Here is a 13,808-nt window from a genome sequence, read left to right on the forward strand (position 1 = left end):
TTTAATCAACACCATCCGCCTCTTAGCGCAGTGTCTCTAATTCCACATTTAAAACTTTTCACACCAAAATAGGAAAACTGCCACGGAGAGAAATTCGAGCACATTTCTTGTCTACATCACTTTTTCATGATGACAATAAGCTCGATTTAGGGCGAATTTCTGATAAATTTATAAGCGAAATAGCAATTGTTGTAAGGTGTGAGTTTTTTTTCATCGTATTTAGTCGCTGAAGAGCCTAAATTTATTTTAAAGATCTATGAAAAGATTTAAGAATATAAAAATAAAATGATTTATGAGAGGTTTAAAAAATGCGGGATGACATTACAGAGAAGTAGGGACATTCCTGGGTCTTTTATGTCAAATCAGTGTCGTGATGAGGACCGTCGTTTATCAAGTTTCTTTTCTGCGCAGTTCATTTTTACTTAATTCCATGAATGTATAATTTCATTACTGGATTGGAACTTTCTTGCTCTTTAACGTCTTCTGTATTAAACTGTCTGTGTTTCTTTTTTCGTTCAAATTTCATTTTTCTACCATAAGTAATTAAGCTTGCATGAGGTTATATTGCTATAGCAGTCATCCTGTGACGCTTAAAACCAATTCTTCTCAGTTCGTGTAAGATACTAGTCAGGACACAAAGAATTGAACTTTCCTTTAAGAAACTTATCTCCAGTTTTTCCGGCATCGCCACCTACACATCAGAGCTCGAGTTGAAGATTCCTCCCAAGCTGTAGATTTTGAATGTTAAGCTGTAAACTAAATGATTGCATTGAGGGTTACGCCAGGCATAATAAAATATTGTCTTATTTTGTTCAAGAAGTAATCTTACATCTTAAACAAAACAAGACAATGCGGAGTTTGCCAGCCGTTTTCAACAACCACGAGTCAAGATAGTTGAAAAAGGTTAGTCTAGTGAGCCGGCAAAACAAATCCAATCGTGGTTTTTGATTAGCTGCTCAGGGATTACCCGCTTTGAGTCCACAAAAAAAAAAAAAATGTTTAAAGCTGTTTACTTACTTCGTAGTTTTTCTGTCACATGAAGTGAAGTTTTTACATCAACGGAAATTGCGGAGCACGTCCTTAGATCAATTGAAACGACTAATTTCGGGAATTCACTAAAAGTAATCTTTTTGGTCTCCCTCCCATATGATAAGTCCTGAATTGAGAAAGTTTTTTCGGTCATTATGGTTGGATATTGGCCATGGACCAACGCCGAAAATCGGCCGTAATGACCTTACCCTCAGTCAATGAAGTATATGAATTGTGGCTTTGTTTTTTTCAAACAAGGACGCCGAGACACTTATCATTTCAATTTTCTGGCGACTTCTGATGTACAGCCATTAGTTCTTCTTGCCGAGTATCGCAAGTTCTTTCTTTCATGTCTTTATTATCAAATATGAAACTTATCAATAAGGATCAGAGGTCTAGTTTAGGAAACGAAGATGAAGAGAAACAGTTGGGTTTATCAACAGTAAAGAAACGTAAGAAACGGATTAAAGAGATTACCATGGTCCTGAAAAAACTGAAATAAGTTTGATGATCTGGTTCCAAGGTAAATTGTCAGCAGTTATTACATCCACCCTTTGCACGGATAAAATAAAATACTAATGAATTGCAAATAACAAATTTGCGAGTAACTGATAATTTTTGTAAATCAATGATTCCTGGTTTTTGATTCCTTTTTTTCTTTCTTTTTTTTTTTTCTAAGGAGGTGAATATTTTATTGCGAACTACAGGATATTCAGAAATCCACAGGCGGTCCGCGCTTGTCTGCCAAATTAAGATAATCATCTTTCCGACATAAGTAAGAGATAACATTAATCCTTCATAACTTATGAAGAAAGAGAAGGTGCTATTGCTAAATCTTAACATTGATGAGAAATGAGCATCATAATTAAATAACCAAACATTGACCTAAGTAGATCAAGACACGAATCCACGAAAGCAGTTGTCATTGGTCTATTTCATCTCTCTTTTTTGTATACCAAGACTGATTGACAGCCAGAGCAGGTGTTATTATTTATACGAAATTCCCCGGCAAGAACTTTTGCATTTAAGTGGGTTGTCATGATCGAATGAATTTAGGCAAAATTATGCAGTATCAGGGTTGGCTCCTAAAATAAAATTTCCTGAAAAGTTACAAGGTTTCATCTTTACTGATCCCTAAAAATTTCTACATGGAAGGCTTTCCCGAAACCAGAATTATTGGCAATAAAATTTATCAAAATTTGCCTCCGTTTAGCGCCTGGCGTTCAAATTCAGGTTGTTTTGACTTGAATTATGTCTTGAATATAATTATTCTAGCCTGATAGTAATAAGGAGCCTATGCGGTCCTTACACTGTTTACTATTTTCCTATTTTGAGCGCAACGGATGAAATTCACCTCCTTCAGTAATGCTGCCACCCTTCTATTGTATCTTCAAAGTCTTCCAAACACAAGTAATTAAGCTTTCCACCGAAGTGCCCTCTCTTTTTGCATAATTTTGAATTACCTGAAATGATATCAAAGCGAATTCACGGGAGAGGTATAATTCATTTTCATTCAGTTAACAACAGAAATCATGGATAAACAGAACAACTTTATCAAGAATCATCCTGTAAACCAAACTGAATCGTGAACTCATCGAAATAGGTTTATCATGAAATACACCTTTTCCTGAAAAGTTAGTAGACTTTAAAAAAAGGCTACTTAAAATAAACCTTTTTAAGCATAAGTTTATTTAGACGTGAGAATTTTATTAAAAAAAACTTGCGGGTCTGTCAGTTAAGAGTGGTCGTTTCAAAATTCCGAATTTTAATTTTTTTTCAAATTTCATTTTGAGTGATTTATTTTTTGCAATACTCACTAGTGGGATTGTGTGGAGACTTAAGCCCACGCGGCCTTTTCCTCTCCCACTTGAAAAACAAAATGTTAGACTAAGAAAGCGAAAGTGAAATTTGATTGTATTGCTACTAATTGGAAAATAGGTATTATTTTATTTTAAATGGCATCAAAAGGCAGCTATGGGTAAAGACTCAATTGCTTCTTTGAAACGTAGGCGCCAGTCTTTTTTTATGTCGAGTCGCGGAGTCACTTCCTTCAGACAGCTAGTAAAGATGATACATCCAGAGTAGGCGCAGCTCTTTATGTGAAACAATCTTCTTGCTTATGACAATACAAAGCAACATATATTCAGCTGCTCTCTAACACATTATAACTACAAAAAAATAAAAAAGGTTTGAGGTTAGCTCTTTAACAGTTGCAACACATCCGATTGGCTAATTACCATTCGTCACAACAAAGCCCGTCGTTGAGCTCCGATAAAGAGTATCTCAGTAGCTTAGCTTGTCGTTGTGTTGTCGTCAAGTAAAAAATACATAACATGTCATTCCACATTTCCCTTCAGTGAAAGCAATCTAAATATCGCATAGTAAAGCAAGGATTGTTTCTTTGTGGTTTAGCGATATCCGTGTAGTAAGATTATCTACAAATTCCAGGTCGATACCAACGCTGCCGCTACAGAATTTTGCGACATATTTGAGTGATTTAAGATTGGCTAGGCATTTTGTTCGATCTTGAAGTAGTGTTAGAATGTTTTTAAAGGCTTCCAATCTGGAGTTGCAGCAGCTTGGTCAAGCTCGGTGTAATTCAATGGCCACCTGAAGGAATGACTGCCGTCATTGTTTTGGATTGGGTGACGCCTTAATTTATATCGCTTGTATGCTTTAGTTGTCTTGATTTTAGCTTTTGTTACTTTTGTTGTTGTATTTCCTACATTGAACTGCTGATCGACCAATAGGTAATTGCAAACATTTTCTATTCTCAAGACAATTCAACGCTTTAGGGATTGGCTACTCCGACCTCTTAGCTATTGGTCCAGAACCTCATGGCTTAAGGGTGGTCTTAATTATTTCTACAAAGAATTCTGCTTTGCCATACCGATAAATAATTAATTTGTTGGATGGTGAAATTTGTTTCTGCGATATTTGCTTGGGAGTTTCACCTCGTTTCGGAAGGGGAAAACAATTTTCTTTCCAGTGAATACATGACATGTCAGGTGATGCCCCAAACATCGAAAGCATTTAGGAGCGTTCGGTAAAATCTCTGGATTCAGAAGCAGGTCTCTGATTTCCTCCCTTCCCCTCCTCATGAATTTGATATTTTTAGGTTCTTTTCCTCTTATGTCTTCGTAGGAGTCCCGCTTAGCCCATGCCTCTATCCCTTTTAAAGGGCTAAAAGCAAAGTAAAAAGACTGCTGCATACGCTAACACAGAGCATTTTATAGGATAAGTTCAATTTCACCCACAGGAACCATAATTTGATTAGCTTGACAAACACTCCTTCTGGAAGAGAGCCTATGGCGTTTAAAGATAAATCCCTCTGGGAAAAAATCCGCGAAATGAGCCAAGGGGGAAAATAAAGCTTTGGACTACGAGTATTTTAAGATAGAAATAAAAATAACATAAGCACATTCAATGAAGGGTACTCGGATTTCGTTTTCTATCTTTGTTTCTATTTAATCGAATATAACCCTGTCAAACTAAAACGGAACAGTGTATCATGGTAAAACGATGTATTTAAATTACAAACACCATTTTATTTACACATTTTTTATTAGGTAGAGCTGGTACGTTTCATAATACTTAGCAAACTACCTTGCACGACACCGCTCCTCGTTTCTGTCTTGCGAAAGTAAAAACTTTAAGAACCAAGCGACAGTCGCGCTAGGGCATTAATTACAACAAAAGCAAACAAACAGTAAAATAAATTGCAAACAAAAAAGAAAAAACAACAAAAAGAGAAGCAACTTGTGCAGGGAAGGAGCATCGAATAAAAAGAATGGCCTTCCGCAAACCCCAGGGATCATTTCGCCCAAACTTCTCCACAAAAATGACTTCGTCGAGTCCACGAGGGATTCTCAATCATTCAAAACACTGATGCAGACAGATCGATCGTCAAATATGACGGGACTGCTTTAAGAAGAGACTGAAATGAGCCCTTCACAAAAGCTTTCTTGGAATATCATTTATATCGACTAAGGTCGAGATTTCTTTGACGCAGGGGCCATCTTCCCCAAAGATTCCTCGCCGTGGGCCCTCACGCATAGGAATGTGCAATTTCACCTCTCCAGACAGTATTTTTACGGTTTCCTTTTTCTGTTAATTTTTTAAACGTACCTCGCATTAAGGTACATGGAGACTACTCAAATAGCAGATTGCCTTATCACAGGAATATCAGAAGCGGTCTCAATAGTTCTACCATGTCATATCAAAAAGTGATCACTATATAAGTAGGAGACGAGACAGGAGACACCGCGAGAGAGCCAAGTTATTAAGGTTTTTAGAACAAAACCTCTGAACTCAACAGCTGGCTTTTCTTTATACCCTCCCTCCCATTGCCATTGATATTCTTGTTCCCTTTGTCTCATGTCATGAAAAGACCGCAGTGCGTGCCAAAACAAATCATTTTGTAAGGTAAGTCAAGGCATTTCAAATGTCACGCATAGGTACTCTAGCCTGGTCAGGTTGGCAAATACTCCATCTGGAGCATGGCTCATTGCGTTTGAAGATAATTCCCTATGGATTTCATGATAGGAAATGGAATGCAACAACAGAGCATTTAATCTTGTTAAAATTTCTAAGGTACTAAAAATTGTCTAGTGGTACTAGAAATTTTATTTTTTAAGAAAATGGGACGTTAGACTGCAAATGTACCAGAAAAATAATGTCCCTGTTTTTAAATAAAAAGGGATAGTTTAGTGAGTACAATCACTACATCTAGCTCCAATAAGACAATGATACACAGAGAATATATGATAAGGAAATTTGACATCTCTCATTGTGCGCAATGAAATCTCCATAAAGTTTCATCAAAAACGAAGTCACAGCTTCTAACTGCTCATTTTCGTCGCCCTAATTATTCCAAGCAATATCTCTACTCATATCTACTAAGGTAGAAGAGCATGAAAATAGTGCACCATACTGTTTTAATTTGCCTGTAGTTTATAGTTTTGAGCCTTTCACTTTCAGCTGGTTTATTTTTAACGAAACTGTAACTTTGAATAGCTTTATGCAGAAGACGGACCAAAAGTATAGATTTCACAGGCGGTTGTAGGTAATGCTTCAAGATTGAGACTTCTCCTATACTTAAGTGCCTTTTTAAGAGTTAATTTTATGGATAAATAATTATTATTGGTACATGCTCTAAAATGTTTTTCTATTGATGCGGAGTACATCATTTATTTGCCGACTTTGTTCATTTTTCGCATTAGCCACAACATGCTTTTGTATCTTCAAGCTTTTTTTACCCTTTTTTAATAAATCTGAAAATAAATATTGCTCTGGAGAAGTTGGCCTTTGGTGCATTACCGCGATGAAAATGTGCAATATAAAGCCCATGGTGCCAACGGTAAAGCAAGGGGTGAATCAGTATGAATCTTAGTTGGCGAGCTGAAAATAATTTGCTTTACACCTACGAAAGTTTTCTTCTGGCTGGTGGAAGCTAAAAATTCTTTGGATTTAAAGAGTTGTGTGATGACGAGCCCGGTACTCTACCACCAAAAATTGGCCTTCAGGGTTTGAAAAAAAAAAGTTTACGAGGGATATAAAAACGAAAGCTGTTTCAATGACTTTCGGAATTAGATAGATCTTTAAGCAAACTTCGAAGAATATCGATTTCCCTGACCGAAATGCAGCGGACCGCCTTTAGAGAGATTGTTTTTCAAGTTGGTATCATGAAAACGATTTGTTTCGTCAGGTTCGGCCATTTTTACTTCGTTTGCTATCTTCTTTGTTCATATTTAATGAAACACAAATCCGTCAACCTGAAGAACAGTGGTGCTTTATGGTGTCATTTTTATTAATCTATGGAAACTATTTTAGGAAAGGATACGATAGGTGACATTTAGTTAGGTTAAGTGTGTCATAGTGCGCGTACAGGACTTTCAGAGGGGTCAGCTTAGCACACAATCCTTCTGGAATAGACCCTATAACATTTGAAGATAAAATCCTATGGAAAAGTCAACTGAATTAGCACAGAGGAAATTTGAAGCTCTACAATAATAAGGACTTTATGATAGGACACGTAAAATAACAGCAGCTCAATCAATGGTGTTATTATATTGAAAGTACTTACATTTTTGTAACGGAAATGAATCTCCCAAAAATAAATATATCCAAAAACTGTTTATTCAACGTTTTTGCAATCGAGCTTATACAAATACAGTATTAGATCTAAATTTCTCAGACAGTAAATTTTTCTAAAACTCTTTTGCACACTTCTCCATTAATGCCCAATTTCGGACCAAATATTTTGAACATTTGTTTATGATACACATTAGCGATCAAAGCAGTCACATGAAAAAAAAAAAAAAGAACGAAAAAAGCAAATATGGGAAAGGGAGAATTCCCGACTGCAAAAAATGATAAAGGTACAGTTTGTCATTATTCGCTTAAAGACAGTCCCTAAGATGTACGTCAGTCCTCCGAATGGCCATTTTGTAACGAGAGGACAGGTGGGTCTGCAATCTATAAAAATACAATAAGGAAGAACAAAACAAAAGCCAAAACGAGATATTAACAAAAGCTCAAGCAAAAATCAAAAAAGCAGTTCTCCATTACGATACCTTTAGTGAGCCATTCATTCGGTGCTAAAGGAAGAATGTGAGAGCGATGGTAAGTGTGTTAACATAAACAAGTTAAAGTCCTAATATTTTTGTAACTTCAACTGGTGAAGAGGAATATTTGACTCTATCTATGTTTAGTGCACTTCAATAATATGACCATAATCTGTTGTGGCAGAAAATGTGTTCTCTGAAGATGTCTAGCGCATTCATACTGTACTTGCTGCAGACTCTTCCTGAATTAATCGATACAGAAGATTACGGCAATACACTATTCGGCTTGTAATAAAGGCATGAAGGTGATCCTCAGTTGGCTGCTGTGAGAGTCATATTCAAATGCAGCAAATATTATAGATGTAAAAAGATGAAGAGCTGCATGTCATTGTTATGTGTGCTGTCATAGAAAGCCTTGAATCAAGTCAGACACCACGGTTTCGTGCGATAGGCATAGGTTCTGTCCGAGTCACCTATAAGAGCGATAAGAATATCCACTTTTCACTGCTGTTGTGGTGTCCCACGAAAGTTCACTCTTGCCGTCATTCAGTTTGGGATTATTATTCAATTCATTTGCCCAGTGTTCGATACTTTTCAACACGTATCATCAGCATAACAGTGAAACTCGGGAGACTGAGTCTTCATGACCTTAAGAAGTTTGCTTGTGTGTATTAAGTTAACTTTGTAGTTTACTTGATTCATTTGCGTGTTTGAAATTATCAGCTCGTCCTTAACGGCTTACCAAAGGCAGAGTAAGTTCATAGGTCTGAGCCATAATTGCTGGTAGCCACACAAGAGAAGTTTCCTGCCATAAGTAACTTGATAGTTGGAGTGCTTGTTGTGTCCACCAGTACCATTGATTCGTTTAGTATCCCTGTGTACATAGGAGGAGTTCCTGCCATAGAGCACCTTACTTCGTCTCCTTGAAACGCTCGCAAAACAGGCGGCATCGATATGCTGGGAGGACCTAGAAAAGACGTGTGATTTAACAACATTACAAACTCCAATTAAGCTTGTTGCTAGCTTTACAGTTGGTCACAAGCACAAACGAAGCGACACACAGATCACCCGCAAAGTCAACTACATTAAACAGAAGGTCATGCATGTTGTTGCGCTATTGATATATGCTTTTTCACCTTTCAACACAAATTTCTTGCGTGATAATTTGCACAAGCTCTTAACCACTAGGAATTAACAACGTTTGAAATTAAAAAGGTTTGAAGATTTATCTTAAAAATGATGGCCATATAATCCATGATCCAAAATGTGAGAGCAACGAGTGTTAAAATAGATATTATGCATAAACAGGCGTTCTTTGGTTAAAATATGTTTATTTTGAACTCTTACTCCGCCAAGACAAGAAGTCTAAGCCGATGCCGAACAGCATTCATTTTTTTTCAAAGAAGTACTTCGTTGTTTCGTACATGTATTTTACCGTTTATACACACTGACTATAGTAGTTGTGGAATGGCGACGGATGAATGCTATTTAAACACACTGATAAAACGGCTTTGAAAAACATGGAGAATCCGCTTTCTTGAAGAAATGAGTCTGAACGAAATCTTATCAATGTGAATTTATGATTATTGGAAATTTGTACAAACTGGTCGAAGAAAATTCCATAGCCATACCGTGAGGAATAATTACTTGAAATACTAATCCATTTTCCTTGGGTAGTTATTTGAATATCCAGGACTTTGCAGAGAGTTGATTTTGCTGCCCTTTGGCTCGAGAATTGATATGTTTCTGCTGCCCTCTGGCTCAAAAATTGATATTTTCTACCCAATCGGGTAGAGTACCTATCTTAATATTCTCTAACCAAGGTAGTAATCTTCATCAACACTTACAAAATAACTTTAACATTTGACAGCAGAAAGTAAGATTATTCAGAAAACTAAGCTGACCTTGTTTAGCTAAGGCAATGTGATAATTCCTAGTAAACACCTAAATAAAGATAAGCGATGTGGCACTCGGCGGTCATTTAAGTGTGCTTGTTGTTGTCTCATTTCTTCGGCCACTGCAAAGACAGAAATGAAAAAAGAAAAGTTTTTCAATCAAGGAACGAACAAACGATATAAGACGAAACAGATCCACAAAAAAATAAATTCAGTTGAATGATTGAGGTCAGAGATTGACAGATTCATAAATCGGTGGATGGATATGTGAATAGTAGCATAACGGATGTATAAATGTATGGTTGAAGAGTAGATGGATAGTTGAATGGATGGATGGATGGACGGAGGTATATGTAAATGAATGAACGGAAGGATACAGAAAAATCAAGGCACAGTGAATTAGCCAGGTGACATTGCAAAGAAAAAAAGAACTGAAGTTGGACTAAACAACGACAACGCATTTTATTGCAAGGGCGGCACTGAGCATGAACTGCATCAACCTAAGGCTAGGGAGCGGGCTGATACATTTTTGTCTCTCTCTTGCATGACCTCGCAATATTTGACCGGTTGACGTTGTTTTGATCGCTATTTGACCCCTCATTTTCCTTGGTTGATTGCCAACGTTTACATCATTAGATACCAATAAAACAGACCTTTTCTTGCTCTTCTTAAGCAGGTTTCATTTTGAGACCCACTGTTGAGTCAAGTGAAAGTTAATTTTGTTGTTGAGCCAAATTCGAACCTCTGTGAGGACAGATGTCAGCACCAACTCAGGTAAAAATGTGTCTATGGGCTCGAGCCTAATGGGAATTGGTCAGTATCCCTAAATGCTACTTTGTGTGCGGGTAGTTCGTAGGGCTATTCCCTGAGATATTTATTTGATCCTTCATGCAAATCTGCATTGAACATTAGGGTACAATTTTCTGTTTTATAATCGAGAGAGTTGAAAAAGTATTTAAAGATTGACATTGAAATGTTAAAATCATAACAAGCTGTCATCCCTACTTTTAAAAACAATTGTGTCACCCTTTTTTTCTGTTGCTAACTCTGTAAGCAGTAACTCTCACTCTTTGTAAATTTAGTGAAGTATCGAAAAATGATAGTAAAAAGTTTCCAACATCTCGTAAAGGCGAAATCCTGCATCAGCAGATAGAAAATCTTGAGTGAGCTCAAACTTGGGATTTAAGGGTAAGAAACAGCGCCATTTTTCAATTTCTCTTAGAGGACGACTCTGATTGTCAGAAATAAGGACCTTCGATTACGATAACGAAAGTTTAGATCCTCACTTAAAATAATTTTTTTGATTAAGAATGAAATAGTTCACATGCGATACAATGTGGTATTTATATGTTACAAATGATGAATTTCTCCCATTGTAAAGTGCGTTATAAACTCAAAACCGCTAGTGTTTTTCGCTTCACTTAGACGAGAAAGTAAATTGCGAACGTAAACTTGAATCAAAGCGGCTACGTTGCGACTCGAAGAAGAACATATTTCACGAAAAAAATCTGAAAAGGAATAAAACTTAAAGGATGTTTTGGCCATTTGTTGGAATCTTTTGAGCTGCTCGAGGGCTCTTTAAGTTATTTCACGAATCATTTTTTTTATCCTCTTTTTCTTTCACTTTTCGTCCTGTTTACAAAGGTAAGAATTACCAATTTCATTAGATGTTGCTTAAAATTTCGTTCTTGTTTTACAAGATGCAAGTGTTACCGAAATACATAACTCAACAGCAACTCGTTTAACTTCTTCACTGATGTAGCCATTTTTATCTTGTAAGCGTCTTGAGGTCGCCATCCTATAAAATATCTCTTCTTCAATATCTTTTTTTCAGGATTATTACGAGTGAAGATGTCCTTCCTGGAAAGCTGCCACGTTGGTGTCCTATAGATTTTTCCATAACGCGCCTGAGAAATTCCTTTTTTTTTAATAAAACAAGCAATACATAACCTTAAAATCGTATTTAAATCGAGAGAAAAACCCCCTTAAGTTTATGAAATTCGCAAGAAACAACCGGAGCAAAACTTTCATATTGAAGTGCAATTACCCAGTAATATATACAGTAGCAGGCTACCAATCACCTTTTTACGGTCGGCTTTTAAAACAAAGCATTCTGTTTCATGTCAACAATAGTGGGAGCAATAGCAATTTCACTAGTATAAATGTTAAGCCAAAAAACACTCATTGCGCAAACTCACAGCGTGACCTAGCCCCTTCAAAACATACAAATTGCTTTTGCACAATTTGACTATTTTAAACCCGTAGCGGCCGACACAAGGAAAGCAAATTTTCCACGACAACTATGAGTTTCGCTAAGACACACTATGAAGCAAGGATATATTTTACGGACAAGCCTTGAATCGTTTTACTTAACATAGTCAAGGCATCCACTCAAGTACTTATCGTAAACTGAAATATACAATTATAAGGAAGAAGCAAAGCTAAATTCTAATATACGAACCAACATTTCAATCATTCCGATGTAAAGACAAGATCCAAAACTAGCTAAAACTAAAAAAAAAAAAAAACTTACAAAAAGACTCTGTCTTCAAAAGGATAAAGGAAAACCACTTGAGAACGAACTCTGACAAAACTAATAGCCGAATGGGAAAAAACGCGTAGCGTTCTACCGAAGCGTGAACAACGTAAGCCACATGTTATAAGCTTGCGAAAACGAGCGACAAAGAAAATAATGTAAAAACTAGGAGAAACTACCAAAAGACTAGATATTTAGACAGGCACAAAGAAAGGGAACACAGGCACTTACATAACAGTCTCGCTCGTAAGAGTTTGACCAAAACGAAATTCAAGATAAGGTGGGCAAAAGGCGCTCTTCCGATAAACACGTCTTATCGTTCGCCCAAAGCAAGACAAGTAATTAAAATGCGGTTCTGGGTGGAACTTAACGATCACGTCCCTGATGGACAAACAGTAACGTCATTATTGCGGTTTGACACGAAACAAACTTATAGCGAATCAATGTCCGGTGGCAAAGGCGTGGCAGCCGTTACACAGCCACTGTTAAGTTGATGAGAAACAAAATCTTCATTCAGATCTTGATATATTGTTTATGCCAAAGATTCCTGCCAAACAAAGGAAGGCTAGAAAAATATTTCGAAACTGCTCCTTCCGATATTGAGTGAGCGAAGTATGGCTAGTTGTTATCACCCTCATACAGTCTTAGCTTTTATCACATTTGATCAGTAAAAGAGAGGTAACTTAGAATAAACAATTATTTCTCATTCAAAAATTTTGGTTTGATGTCGAGCTGCTCTCAGATTTTCTAAAATTGCCAATTGTTTGACTTCTTTCCAAATCAAACTCGTGTAGCTTGAGCAAACGGTAAGATAGGTATAATGAATCGCTTAACTTAAAGGTCTCAGCTTTTAAGTTTCGCCCTGAGATCTTTTCTCGCTTTGTGCGGCCTTTGAAAGTATCAGTATAATCATATAATAGCGGCAGTATCTCCGGCTTTTAGTTGCACAATCACAGTTTAACCATCACTCCTAAATAAATTAGAACCACTGGTGGTGTCTTAATATGTCACAGGCAAGCTCGTCTTCAATCAAGAATTGTTCTTTTGCGAAAATTGCGTAGTGTTTACGTCATTGAATCAAAGTATCTAGGTTGCTTTCTTAGGTTTTCCTCGGAGCTTTTAAGTTAACAAGAGTGTCTGTTTGATGTTTAACTGAGCTGACACAGTTTTCCATAGAGAGTGGTCCATGTAATGACATGATGCATCTTTACATGTCAGTGTTAGTTATATTACCGTCAATTTTTTCCCACAATGAGATGAACCGAACACGATGTTAGTTTTAGAATGTGAAAACTAACTTTAATTTTCAATCATAGATTGTTGTTGGCTTTGAACAACCAGCCCCTTGATTTTATTCCCAATAAAACCAAACAGGAATGTGAAAAAGCTTAGCCAGAGTTTTGTGTAACATGGCAGAAAGATTCAAGAGGCGTCGTTGGGACAAAGCAACACGTCTTTTATTTACTAATTAATTTAGTTACTTCACGCTAACATGTAGTAAAGATAATTTCTCTGGCCTAAACATGGTTATCAAGGTTGCGTAGTTTTCATGCTCAATAACTGTTAAGCAACGTGTATATACCGACTCCCTTACTCTATCTTTGAATACAAAGAAGGAAAAGGACTTAACGTTAATTCTTCCATGCTTGATAGTTACAAAACTTTTGATCGGCTAATTACCGTCTTCATGACCGTAATAAAGTGTGCTGCAGAGTTTCTATGATTACTGTAACAGAATTGGATTAGCGAGGCTGACATGTGTCAGTTACTAAATAGCAATAT

Source organism: Pocillopora damicornis, chromosome 3 (genome assembly GCF_964200805.1).
Source record: "Pocillopora damicornis chromosome 3, jaPocDami1.2, whole genome shotgun sequence".
Taxonomy (NCBI): domain Eukaryota; kingdom Metazoa; phylum Cnidaria; class Anthozoa; order Scleractinia; family Pocilloporidae; genus Pocillopora; species Pocillopora damicornis.